The 13,153-nt window shown below is 39.5% G+C and overlaps 2 pseudogenes; both read left to right on the top strand.

The window, feature by feature from the left end:
- LOC132216070 (zinc finger protein 665-like) overlaps nucleotides 1-9,859 on the top strand; it is a 140,060-nt pseudogene extending 130,201 nt beyond the window's left edge.
- Nucleotides 1-13,153, top strand: part of LOC132216071 (zinc finger protein 91-like) — a 116,128-nt pseudogene that overhangs the window by 18,420 nt on the left and 84,555 nt on the right.

Raw genomic sequence — 13,153 nt, 5'->3', positions numbered from 1 at the left:
GTCATTGCTACCCATGAACCCACATAAGTTTTTTTTTTTTTTTTAATATATTTTATTGATTTTTTTTACAGAGAGGAAGGGAGAGAGATAGAGAGTTAGAAACATGGATGAGAGAGAGGCAGCGACCAGCTGCCTCCTGCACATCTCCTACTGGGGATGTGCCCACAACCCAGGTACATGCCCTTGACCGGAATCGAACCTGGGACCTTTCAGTCCACAGACCGACGCTCTATCCACTGAGCCAAACCGGTTTCAGCAAACCCACATAACTTGATATCACATTATCTTTAATGTTGTTTGTCTAATAGAAGAGATTTAAGATTTTATTCCTTTTATTTATTTTTTCTTTAAAAATGCATTTTTAAAAATATATTGATTGACTGCCTCCTGTACACCCCATTTGGGGAAGGAGCCCACAATATAGGCATGTGCCCTGACTAGAAATCAACCTGTGACCTCCTGGTTCATAGATAAACACTTACCTACAGAGCTACTCAGGTCGGACAGTTCCTTTTATTTTCTAAACTTCCACAAGAAAATAATCAAAGTGATATGTGTTTCTTTAATAGAACACCACAAATTTTCATATTTCTGTACATTTTCACATACATGGTATCTTTATATGTTCATATGTTAGTGTTGTGTATAATTTAAAAATTACCTCCACGCCGAAATGGGTTTGGCTCAGTGGATAGAGCGTCGGCCTGTGGACTGAAAGGTCCCGGGTTCGATTCCGGTCAAGGGCATGTACCTGGGTTGCGGGCACATCCCCAATAGGAGATGTGCAAGAGGCAGCTGATCGATGTTTCTCTCTCATCGATGTTTCTAGCTCTCTATCTCTCTCCCTTCCTCTCTGTAAAAAATCAATAAAAATATATTTTAACAACAACAACAAAAAAATTACCTCCAGAAGTATATTTCTAAAAGACTTGTTATAGGGTAGGTCTAATGATGAGATGGTCTAATAATGAGAAAGTTTTGGAGCTGGAAATGTTTTTTCCTCTCCATTGTTTACCGTCTGTTCTCTCAATATTCTTTTTTTAAAAAATATATATTTTATTGGTTTTTTACAGAGAGGGAGGGAGAGAGATAGAGAGCCAGAAACATCGATGAGAGAGAAACATCGATTAGCTGCCTCCTGCACAGCTCCCACTGGGGATGTTCCTCAACCAAGGTACATGCCCTTGACCGGAATGTAACTGGGACCCTTCAGTCCTCAGGCCAACGCTCTATCCACTGAGCCAAACTGGTTAGGGCTCAATATTCTTGTTGGATGGTTTATGTTCATTTATCAGTTCCAAGTTTTATATCATGCTCTTTTTCCCACAATATTTTTGGGCTTAGAAATCCCCTAAAGATCTTAGAGGAGCTGTCTTTTCATGAGGAATTATTTTTTATATGTTTTTAGATAGTGTTCTGGGATTCTTCATATTTTCATTGTTTTTTATTTGTTCTCATGTTTATATTCATTCCACATAGAATTCACTGAGCTGCTTGCATTTGTATGTCGCTTTCTCTAATTGTCAGGGTCTTAATTAATTTTTTATATAAGCTACCTTCTCCTTTTTACTATTCTGTCTCTACGGGGTCCCCTCGTTGGTCTATTTCTTAATATCTTAGGAGTTCCTTAAATTCTCTTCACATTTCCATTTGTTTGTTTGCTTCTCTGAGTCAAAATGTTAGTGAATTAAAATTTTAATGATTTATGTACAAATTCTTTGATTATTTAATTATTATTTTAAAAATGTATCTTTATTGATTTCAGAGAGGAATGGAGAGGGAGAGAGAGAGAGAAACATCAGTGAAGAGAGAGAATCATCGATCAGCTGCTTCCTGTATGATCGGGGATCGAGCCTTCAACTCAGCCCTGTGCCCTGATGTGGAACCAAACCGTAACCTCCTAGTTCATAGATTGAAGCTCAACTGCTGAGCCACCGCTGCCAGGCAAATTCTTTGATGTTCTGAGTTTATCACGTCTTTCATTCATGAGTCTACTGTATTTTTTAATTCAGGTATTATGTATTTCAATTTCCCCTTTTGGTGAGGTATTTATAAACTATTTTCTCATTATATATATATTTTTTATTACATACTATTTTGGTGATTTTTCCATTCTTTTTGAGGTAATTAACATATTTCCATTAATGTAGTGCCAGTTTGATTACATTTTGTTTTTCGGAGGGTACACTTTTTCTGTTTTTTTCTTTTCTTTTCATGACTGATATCTTTTGTTGAGATTCCTGAATTGTAAAAGCAGGCTTTTGAACATGCTTTCTATAAGAGAAAACTACTAGCCATCTGTGGAACATATTCTACTTTCAGTCAATACTGTTTTCAGGATCTCTGTTCTTGGTTCGACTGTTTAATTTCCCAGTTGGAAGTGTTGTCTGTTTCTTTCTCGGACCTGCTGTATCTTTCATGCTTGATATACATCTTTAGTATCACAGTCTTTGTGGTGCTCGAACAATTTCTCATTTGTAGCTGCCACTATGGGGCACTCACCTTGTACCTCCATTCTCTTCATACTCTGTGTCATGCACAATAGCCACTTGTTATTCAGGATGCTTCAAAACATGGAGATCATTGAACATGCACTTCCCTCATCTCTCTCCAGCGTAGAAACTGTGAATTGGGAGTGTTTTTATAATATTGCCATTGTGTGCTAGGGGGTTGGAGCAGATATGATCAGCAAATGTAAGAAACACTTTGCCCCTCTTTGATGTTTGTTTTCCTCATTGTACCTATTTTGAGCTTTCCTTGATTCCGTCACTGGCTCTTGGAATACTCAAAAATGTTGTTTGGTCAGTACTTGCTGGTAACTTCAAAGTGCACTCACCTAATTGTCAAACTGAAAATTTGTTTTCTTTCAGCTATGTCATCTGAAGATGACCAGGCCTTTATGCCAAATACCAGAATACAAGAATTATTCTCTGAAATGATATTGGTAAGATATGAAAGGTGTTGTCGCTTTGATAATCTACACTTAATTAAAGTCTTGGTATTTGAGGAAAAATGTGATGAGAACAGAAGTTGTTAAAAAAAACAGAACTAATCTGCAACAGTTATCATAATAAAATTGTTGTTACCTAAAGAGGTCAAGTATATTATGCATTTGGGAAACTTTCCACTTTAAAGTCAGTTACATTGGCAGATCAGTGTGTTTCTGCACGTGAATGTTCAAAACTACTTTTAATGTTATGCATTCTTGGAAGGGAAATCTGGACAATGTAGGAATTCACATAGTCTGTAGTGTAAATAATCATTTGAATTTTGTAAGATGTAGGGTGAGATTAAACTTTCATGCAATCATTTCTAAAATGTAGAGATTTATAACATACCTATAAAATTTAAATGTGCTCAATTGGGCAATCATTCTTCTTCTTATTATTATCACTTTTAAATATATTTTCATTGAATTCAAAGAGGAAGGGAGAGGGAGAGAGATGGTAACATCAATGATGAGTATCATTGATTGCATGCCTCTTACATGCCCCTCAAGAAGGATGGCGTCCGTAACCTGAGCATGTGCCCTTGACTGGAATCAAACCCAGGTCCCTTCAGTCTACTTGCCAAAGCTCTATCCACTGAGCCAATTCAGCTAGTGCTTTTATTATTATTTTTATTCATTATATATTTTTTTAATTAACCGAGGCAGGGAGATGAAGAGAGAGAGACAAACATCAGTGATGAGAGAGAATCATTGCCAGGCTGCCTCCTGCATTCCTCACACTGGAGACTGATTGTGAGCCCAGGGCTTGTGCCCTGATGGGGCATAGAACCGTCCTTCTGGTTCAAACTTCGAGACAGCCATTGAACCATGCTTGCTGGCCAATTTGGCAATCTTTTTTGTTGTTGTTAATTTATTTTATTGATGTTTTTACAGAGAGAAAGGGAGAGGGATAGAGAGTTAGAATCATCGATGAGAGGAAAACATCAATCAGCTGCCTATTGCACACCCCCTACTGAGGTTGTGCCCACAGTCAAGGTACATGCTCTTGACCGGAATTGAACCTGGGACCCTTCAGTCTGCAGGCTGACACTCTGTCCTCTGTGCCAAACTGGTTAGGGGTGGCAATCTTTTAAAAAAGGATTCATTCTTCATCTGATCATTATTATTTTGTATTTAATTTTGTGTATTATTTTAATAAATTAGGAGAGCTTTCGTTGTACAACCATCTTGGTTTAGTGAGTATCATGAAATGATTCTTATGGAACAGTGTACATGTTTAATGAAATTAAAACTGTCAGTAAAAGCCTATCTATCTCTCATTACTACCAGAGTACATATAATGGAGACAGAAGTTATCAATGGAATGAACATTGGAAAAACTTTAAGCGAGAGTCATATCTTAATCACTGGAGAAGCGAACTTGCAGAGGACCATTATGAAAGTGGAAGAGTCTGTGACCCAAGGTCCAATCACCAAATACATGAGGTTATTCCTATTGTGGAGAAGACACACAAAGGAAGTCAATTTGTCCTGTCTTTTCATCAGTCATCAAATTACACTGAAGAAGAGAATATTCGTACTGGGAAGAAAGCTTACAAATGGAATCATTGCGGTAGAATCTCCAGTCAAATAGTCAATACAAATAAAGCAGAAAAAATCCATAGTGGAAAAAAACCTTATAAATGTAAAGATTCTAGTAAAACATCTAATTGGCCTTCAGGTTGTATGGTACATCAGAAAATTCATACTGGACTGAAGCCTTACAAATGTAAAGCATGTGGCAAAGCCTTTAGATGTCATTCATCTCTTATTGTACATAAGGGAAGAAATCATACTATTGCAAAATTTTACAAACTCAGGGAAAATGGAAACGCCGTTAGTCAGTCCTCAGGACATACTCAACAGCATAGAAATCACATGGGAGAAAAGTTTTATAAATGTTCAGAATGTGACAAAACCTTTAGCTGGCCCTCAAGACTTAGTATTCATCAGAGAGTTCATAGTGGAGAGAAGCCGTATAAATGTAGAGAATGTGGCAAAGCCTTTAGACTGTTCTCACACCTTATTATGCATCAGAGAGTTCATAGTGAAGAGAATCCTTACAGATGTAGAGAATGTGGCAAAGCCTTTAGACGGTTCTCACACCTTACTATTCATCAGAGAGTTCATACTGGAGAGAAGCCTTATAATTGTGGAGAATGTGGCAAAGCCTTTAGCGATTCCTCCGCTTTTAATAGACATCAGAGAGTTCATACAGGAGAGAAGCCTTATAAATGTAGAGAATGTGGCAAAGCCTTTAGACAGTTCTCACACCTTACTATGCATCAGAGAGTTCATAGTGAAGAGAAGCCTTACATATGTAGAGAATGTGGCAAAGCCTTCAGACAGTTCTCACACCTTAATACTCATCAGAGAGTTCATACTGGAGAGAAGCCTTATAATTGTGGAGAATGTGGCAAAGCCTTTAGCGATCCCTCTGCTTTTAATAGACATCAAAGAGTTCATACAGGAGAGAAGCCTTATAAATGTAGAGAATGTGGCAAAGCCTTCAGTGTTTTATCATCCCTTACTAACCATCAGAGAGTTCACACAGGAGAGAAGCCGTATAAATGTAGAGAATGTGGCAAAGCCTTCAGCGAATCTTCATCCCTTAATCAACATCAGAGAGTTCATAGTGAAGAGAAGCCTTACAAATGTAGAGAATGTGGCAAAGCCTTTAAACGGTTCTCACACCTTACTAGGCATCAGAGAGTTCATACTGGAGAGAAGCCTTATAATTGTGGAGAATCTGGCAAAGCCTTTAGCGATTCCTCCGCTCTTAATAGACATCAGAGAGTTCATACTGGTGATAAGTCTTTCAAATGTTCAGAATGTGACAAAAGATTCAGTTTGGCTTTATCCCTTTGTCACCATCAGAGAATTCATACTGGAGAAAAGCCTTATAAATGTAATGAATGTGGCAAAGTCTTTACCAATTACTCATCCCTTAATCGTCATCACAGTATTCATACTGGAGAGAAACCTTATGAATGTAGAGAATGTGGCAAAGCCTTTAGACGGTTCTCACACCTCACTACACATCAGAGAGTTCATACTGGAGAGAAGCCTTATAAATGTAGAGAATGTGGCAAAGCCTTCAGCCAATCCTCATCCCTTTATCAACATCAGAGAGGACATACTGGAGAGAAATCTTTCAAATGTTCAGAATGTGGCAAAGAATTCCGTTTGGCAATATACCTTAATTATCATCAGAGAATTCATACTGGCGAGAAGCCTTATAAATGTAATGAATGTGGCAAAGACTTTAGGGATATCTCATACTTTGCTAAGCATCAGAGAATTCATACTGGACAGAAGCCTTATAAATGTAATGAATGTGGCAAAGCTTTTACCCATTACTCATCCCTTAAGCGTCATCAGAGAATTCATACTGGCGAGAAGCCTTACATATGCAGAGATTGTGGAAAATCCTTTGGCACCTCTTCTTCCCTTACTTCTCATCAGAGAGTTCACACTGGAGAGAAGCCTCATAAATGTAGAGAATGTGGCAAATCCTTTGGAAGCTCCTCAGAACTTACTAAGCATCAGAGAGTTCACAGTGGAGAGAAGCCTTATACATGTAGAGAATGTGGCAAATCCTTCACTACCTCATCAAAACTGACTTACCACCAGAGAGTTCATACTGGAGAGAAGCCTTACAAATGTAATGAATGTGGTAAAGCCTTTAGCCAGTCCTCATCCCTTACTTCACATCAGAGAATTCACACTGGAGAGAAGCCTTATAAATGTAGACAATGTGGCAAATCTTTTGTCTACTCCTCATACCTTACTAATCACCAGAGTGTTCACACTGGAGAGAAGCCTTTTAAATGTGTAGAATGTGGCAAATCCTTTGGCTGGTCCTCAGACCTTACTAAGCATCAGAGAGTTCATTCTGGAGAGAAGCCTTATAAATGTAGAGAATGTGGCAAAGCCTTTAGCCAGTCCTCATCCGTTAATTTTCATCAGAGAGTTCACCAAAGAGTGTAGCCTTATAAATGTAGAGAATGTAACAGCATTTTCTCAGGGTTCCTGCATCATTGTACAGCAGAGTTCATACTTGATAGAATTCTTACAGATGTGTGGAGTATTGTAAGTCCTTGACCAGCTGTGAGAACTTACTAAACATCACAGAATGGATACTGGGAAGAAGCCTTATGAATGTGAAAAACGTAGACCAAGCCTTTAAAAGGCATTCGTCTCTTATTGTACCTGAGAGACTTCATACTAAAGAAAGTCATTACAAATGTATAGTTTGGGCTGCAGCCTTTACCCACTGCTAAAAATTTACTGAACATCAGAGATTTTACAATGACGGAAAGCCTTATACTGTTGAAAATGTGAGAAATCCTTAACCTGTGGTCTAACCTACTCAACATTTTAGGAATCATTCTAAAGAAAAACAGCAATAATATAAAGTTTTCATTTAAGGATGTAAGCTTCAATGGTTGAAGCTACATTGAGAATGATAAAACAAGGTCTTACAAATTATCAGGTATATCTCAAAGTGTATACCCTCATTTATATCTCATACAACATATCATTATTACTGGATTGAAGTCCAGCAGATATAAAGAATGTGACAAAGCTTACTCACTATGCAAACCTTACCTGACATGAGAATTCATACTGGGGAGAAACAGTACAAATGTAAACATTGTCCTAAAGTCTTTCATCAGCATCTGTAGCTGATTCCTCACATTGGTATTTATTCTAGGGGGAAACCTTAAAACTAAAGAATGTGGGAAATCATATAGCTGGACCTACAGCCCCAGTCTTATCAGGAATTGCAATTGGGTAGAAATTCTACATTCATGATATAATAGGAAGGACTTTTGTTTAAAGTATACAGTTTATAAAACTCCAAGTAACTTATGCCTTAACAGATTTTAAAGATATAAAAATGTTATCCAAGTATGTAATTGATTATGAATTTTAAAGCATCAATGAATTCACACTAGATAGGTAGCCAAAATGCCTTTCAGGAATTGCTCTAAATTAGTACACCCAGTGTATTTTAAACTTTAAATGTAGCTAGTAAATGTTGCTATACTTGAATATATCAAAGGAATTGATGTTTCCATATGTACAGTTACTTAGAGTGTTATTTATATTGAAATCATTGGAAGTATTTTAAAAAGTAAATATTACTGTGATTCTGTTCCCATATCACTTGGTGCTGCTGTGTTTTATTCCTGGTGTATGTGTGAAATTATGGGGTTGATGGTTTCTACCTTAAAGATCTGTGAGCTCTTGTATACTATATGGACTTCACTTGCATACTTTCCCATGGAATATTGTGTACATTATAAGGGACACTATTTTCTTCTATTAGAGAATGATCCTATTGAATAAATCTTTAAAAATAGTTCTCGAGTTTTGTAAATTATGTCTTCAAAGTTACTTCCTTTTCTGTGCCACTGTGTTGAGCTGAAAACTTTTTGAGAGCATGTCAATTTGTGGTTGTGACATTTAGGAGGCCAGACCTACCTTTAGGACAGTGCTGTCTGTGTAATAGATTTTCCATAATTTGCCGGGAGCCGGTCCATCCTTGCTGTTTCAAGGGACCTGGCATATATAGCATACTGTTCTTAATATGTTTGCTCACCTTCTTGGCACTATGTGTTTTAACCAAGGTCACCTCTCTGGGAAAGGTTGTTTCCCCAGGTAGGGATTTTCCCCTGAAGTTAGGGAGGGAATAAAACCCCTTCACTAAGTGCCAGGCAGGTAATTAATCACTTTAACTATGAACAATCATGCTTAAGCCACATAATCTTTACTCCCTGGAATGGAGATAAGAAACGCCCTAACCTTTGGAAAGGAGATTGATAGGATTGGAATCAACTGGTATAAATACAAATGTAACAAGACAACAGGACACAGAACCTAGCGAGAGAACATGGCAAAATATCCTGGACAGAAACTGGCCACAGAACCTAGCGAGAGAACCTGGCTGAAGAACCTAGAGACAGAACCTGGCTACAGAACCTGGATAGAACATGGCAAGAGAACCTGACTAGAACCTGGTGACTGAACCTGGCTGGAGAACCTAGCAAGAGAACATGGACATAGAACCTGGCTGGAGAACCTAGCGAGGGAACATGGCTACAGAACCTGGCTGGAGAACCTATAGAACCTGGCTGGAGATCCTAGCAAGAGAACATGGACACAGAACCCGGCTGGAGATCCTAACCAGAACTTCGCTGGAGATCCTGACCAAAACTTGGCTAGAGATCCTGGCTAGGCTGCTGATCCACTGAACGCTGTCTCCATGTCATTCCTTCTTCGCTGACTCCGTCCACACCTTTGGGGACCCCTGGACCTGCTGGGGTTGGACCCCAGCAATAATTAAGAGGTATATTGCAATACCAGTGGCTTTATTGTACCCAGGATGCAGAATCAGCATGATCTCTGAACGTGGAGAAAATACACCTTTCTCAGGCTGCATTGCTAACTGAACTCAGCTATTTCTTTCATTTCTCATTTCCAGTTCCTCTGGTTTTTCACTTTATCTTCTAAGCTGCCATTCTTTGGGCAGTGGTGGAACTACAGCATGTAAAGCATCCTGTCCCTCATCAGCCTTTCAAGCCTCTGTATCTTCCACTCAGTAGTTTGGAATTTACAATGCAGTGACTGACATCAGAATGTGGCGAATATTTTGCTTTATATTCATGAAGTAGGTAGCCCACGATTGGGGTTCTCCTGCTTACACCTATAGTTTTTAATATGAATATGAAGCTTTGGAATACCACAAATTGGCATCTGTGTACTTTATAATTGGAATGATTTTTCTTGTCCTGATTTTCATTGGAAACCTTAAGAATTTCTCATTGTTACCCCGTTAACTTCTTTTTATAAAATTAAATCTTTATTGCTCAGATTATTACATTGCTTCCTCTTTTTTCTCACCATAACTCCCCTCCACCCAGTTCCCACCCCACCCTCCACCCTCACTCCCCACCTACAGGTGCATGATTATTGTCCAATCTCTTCCCGCCCCCCCCCAAGAATAGTCAGTCCATTCCCTTTCTATGTCCTTGATTCTATTGCAATCACCAGTTCATACTGTTCATCAGATTATTTATTCACTTCATTTTTAGATTCACTTGTTGATAGGTGTGTATTTGTTGTTCATAATTTGTATCTTTACCTTTTTCTTCTTCCTCTTCTTAAAGGATACCTTTCAACATTTCATATAATACTGGTTTGGTGGTGATGAATTCCTTTAGCTTTTTCTTAACTGTGAAGCTCTTTATCTGACCTTCACTTCTGAATGATAGCTTTGCTGAATAAAGTAATCTTGGTTGTAGGTTCTTGGCATTCATCACTTTGAATATTTCTTGCCACTCCCTTCTGGCCTGCAAAGTTTCTGTTGAGAAATCAGCTGACAGTCGTATGGGTACTCCCTTGTAGGTAACTGAGTTTCTTTCTCTTGCTGCTTTTAAGATTCTCTCTTTGTCTTTTGCTCTTGGCATTTTACTTACGATGTGTTTTGGTGTGGTCCTCTTTGATTCCTTTTGTTTGGGGTTCTCTGCGCTTCCTGGACTTGTAAGTCTATTTCTTTCACCAGGTAGGGGATGTTTTCTGTCATTATTTCTTCAAATAGGTTTTCAATATCTTGCTCTCTCTCTTCTTGTGGCACCCCTATAATTTGGATGTTGGTACGCTTGAAGCTGTCCCAGAGGCTCCTTACACTATCTTCGTATTTTTGGATTCTTTTTTCATTTTGCTTTTCTGGTTGGGTGTTTTTTGCTTCTTCATATTTCAAATCATTGACTTGATTCTTGCGATCCTCTGGTCTGCTTTTGGGAGTCTGTATAGTATTCTTTATTTCAGTCAGTGTATGCTTAATTTCTAGTTGGTCCTTTATCACAACCTCGAGGGTCTCACTAGGGTCTCCTGTTTCATTGTCTCGGCATTTTTTATGCTTCGCTGTGTCGATAGAGTGCCTTTGTGTGCTAAGTGTCCCAATTACCTGAGGTAGACACTCTTGGTGCACCCCCTTGTGGGCTTTTTGCACAGTCTTGTTGTAGTTAAGCCTTGATTGTTGTAGTTATCACTGGGAGGAATTCGCCTCCAGGCCAATTGGCTGTGAGAATCAGCTGTCTCTGCAGTGGGAGAACTTCCGTGCTGGAGACACCCCTCTGGGACAAGACTTGCTTCGATGGGGCTTTGGTGCTCACTGAGTCTTCCCCCTGAGTGTGTCTTTTATGGTTCCACGGAGCTGCAAACTGGATGGTCCCACTCTGACGTCTGGGCTTCCTGGCTCCTGGATTTCCAGGGAGGTGTTAATCTAGCCTTTGCCTGCGGCTATCCAGCAAAAGCCTCCCTGCAGGGCTTGGGTGGGGCAGGTCTCATGGGGTCAACAGGGCTAGGCTAGCAGTTATGGCTGCTCTCAGTCCTGCCCTCAGAAGCTCTGCTTCTCAGTGTCCTGGTAATCGCTGCAAGCCCCTCGGAGAGAAAGCTGCCCTCGAGTTCTGACCAATGCCAGACAGTCCCGTTTCTTCCGTATGAGTCTGGGTCCCTAGAGACTCGCCCAGAACTGGAGCTCAGAGCCTGAGACTCCCTCCCGATTGAAAACAACAACTGTGCCCTCAGCCGCCAGCCCGCTCCGCATGCACCTCTGCACCTTAGTATTTTACTTCCGTACTGTGCCTCCTCTGAATCTCGGTATGCTTTTCTCTTTCCTTCTAGTTGTAGAATTTCCACTCAGCCAACCTTCCTGTGGTTCTGGATGATGTCCATTCCGACTTTTAGTTGTATTTTTGAAGTGGTTGTTCGAGGCAGCAAACTCCGGTGTTTACCTATGTCACCATCTTGGTTTTTTTGTATCCCGTTAACTTCTTTATTCGGAGTAATTAACCCATGTTATACTGGTTTTATTGTCACTTTTTAAAATATATTTTTTATTAATTTTAGAGAGAAAGGGAGAGGGAGCGAGATAGAAACATAAATGATGAGAGAATCTATTCTCTCTTGAATATAGCCTAATGTTTGTCATTCTTTTTAGAGGAACCCCAGGTACCATGGCTGCTTTGCAGTTGAAACCTTTTGTTATTTTGGATGCAAAGGTTTTTTTTATATTCACAGCCTGAACAGAGGTATGTCCATTGGCTTTATCTGTCCCTAAAGTTTTTGAGGCCATCACTATACATTCCAGGGATAGCAGGTAAGTAGAGGTTGAAATAAAAGCTGCACATTTATTGTCCAGTGTTCAGGGCTGAATTTACAAGGTGGTAAACATCAGTTCCATTTGTGAGAATAAACAAGTCATCTTTTCAAAGAACAGTTTAGACAGCTGCCATTTTGTACTGCGTGACTTGTCAGCCGTCAGCTGGCCACGTGGCTTGCAGCTCCCCTGGGGGCTGCCATCTTGAAACAGCAATGGCCAACCCCTCCCTTTGAATTAGCCAATCTCGAAAGACTGTGCCTCAGCTCCAATCAGGAGTAAAGGACAGGTCACCTGCGTCAGAGATTATAAAGCTGAGCACACTACCTGTTTGGTTTGCATCTGCTTCCAGACCATGTTTGTGCACCTTCTGTATAGAAATAAAGATGTTTGCCTTGCTGCCTGGCTCCCAAGTATGTTTTGTGTTCTTCCAGGACCCCTGAATTTGGGGGCTCTACCTTATTTCTAACACTATGCATGTGCCCACCTAAAGGACAAAGTCATTGCAGAAACAAGATGTTCAATATTCTTCTATACTTTCTGACATACCCATGGAGCATTCGTAAGTATATGTATGTGATGATATTTTATGACTAAGATTCATCTGGACCAGAGGCTTTATGAATTTGTTCTGTTACAGGACATACTAATTGTACCAGTTAATGCGGATTTGTAATCAAAGAAAACACGATAATTTCAAGAGAAACATCAGAAGTGCTTTACTCAAGGTAATGTCCATTGTGAGCTACTCATTTTCCCCATCTTTCAGGGAATATGGGGATACCATACCAATAGAACTTTTCTTGTTTTGAGGCAAACCATTCAGAGACTCAATTTTCCACTTTATACGTTTTGAAGTGCTGCTCAGAAAGTGCATGTGCCATCTATCAGAACAAGTGGTAATCTGAAGGAGCAAGGTCTAGTTCAGGGTTGGGCAACCCCTGGCACGTGTGCCAAAAATGGCATACCAGTAACTTTTGCTTGCTTGCGAAACC

The sequence above is a fragment of the Myotis daubentonii genome, chromosome 15 (assembly GCF_963259705.1).
Source record: "Myotis daubentonii chromosome 15, mMyoDau2.1, whole genome shotgun sequence".
NCBI lineage: Eukaryota > Metazoa > Chordata > Mammalia > Chiroptera > Vespertilionidae > Myotis > Myotis daubentonii.
Note: the sequence above shows the minus strand (reverse complement) of the source record. Positions and strands in the feature narration are given on the sequence as shown.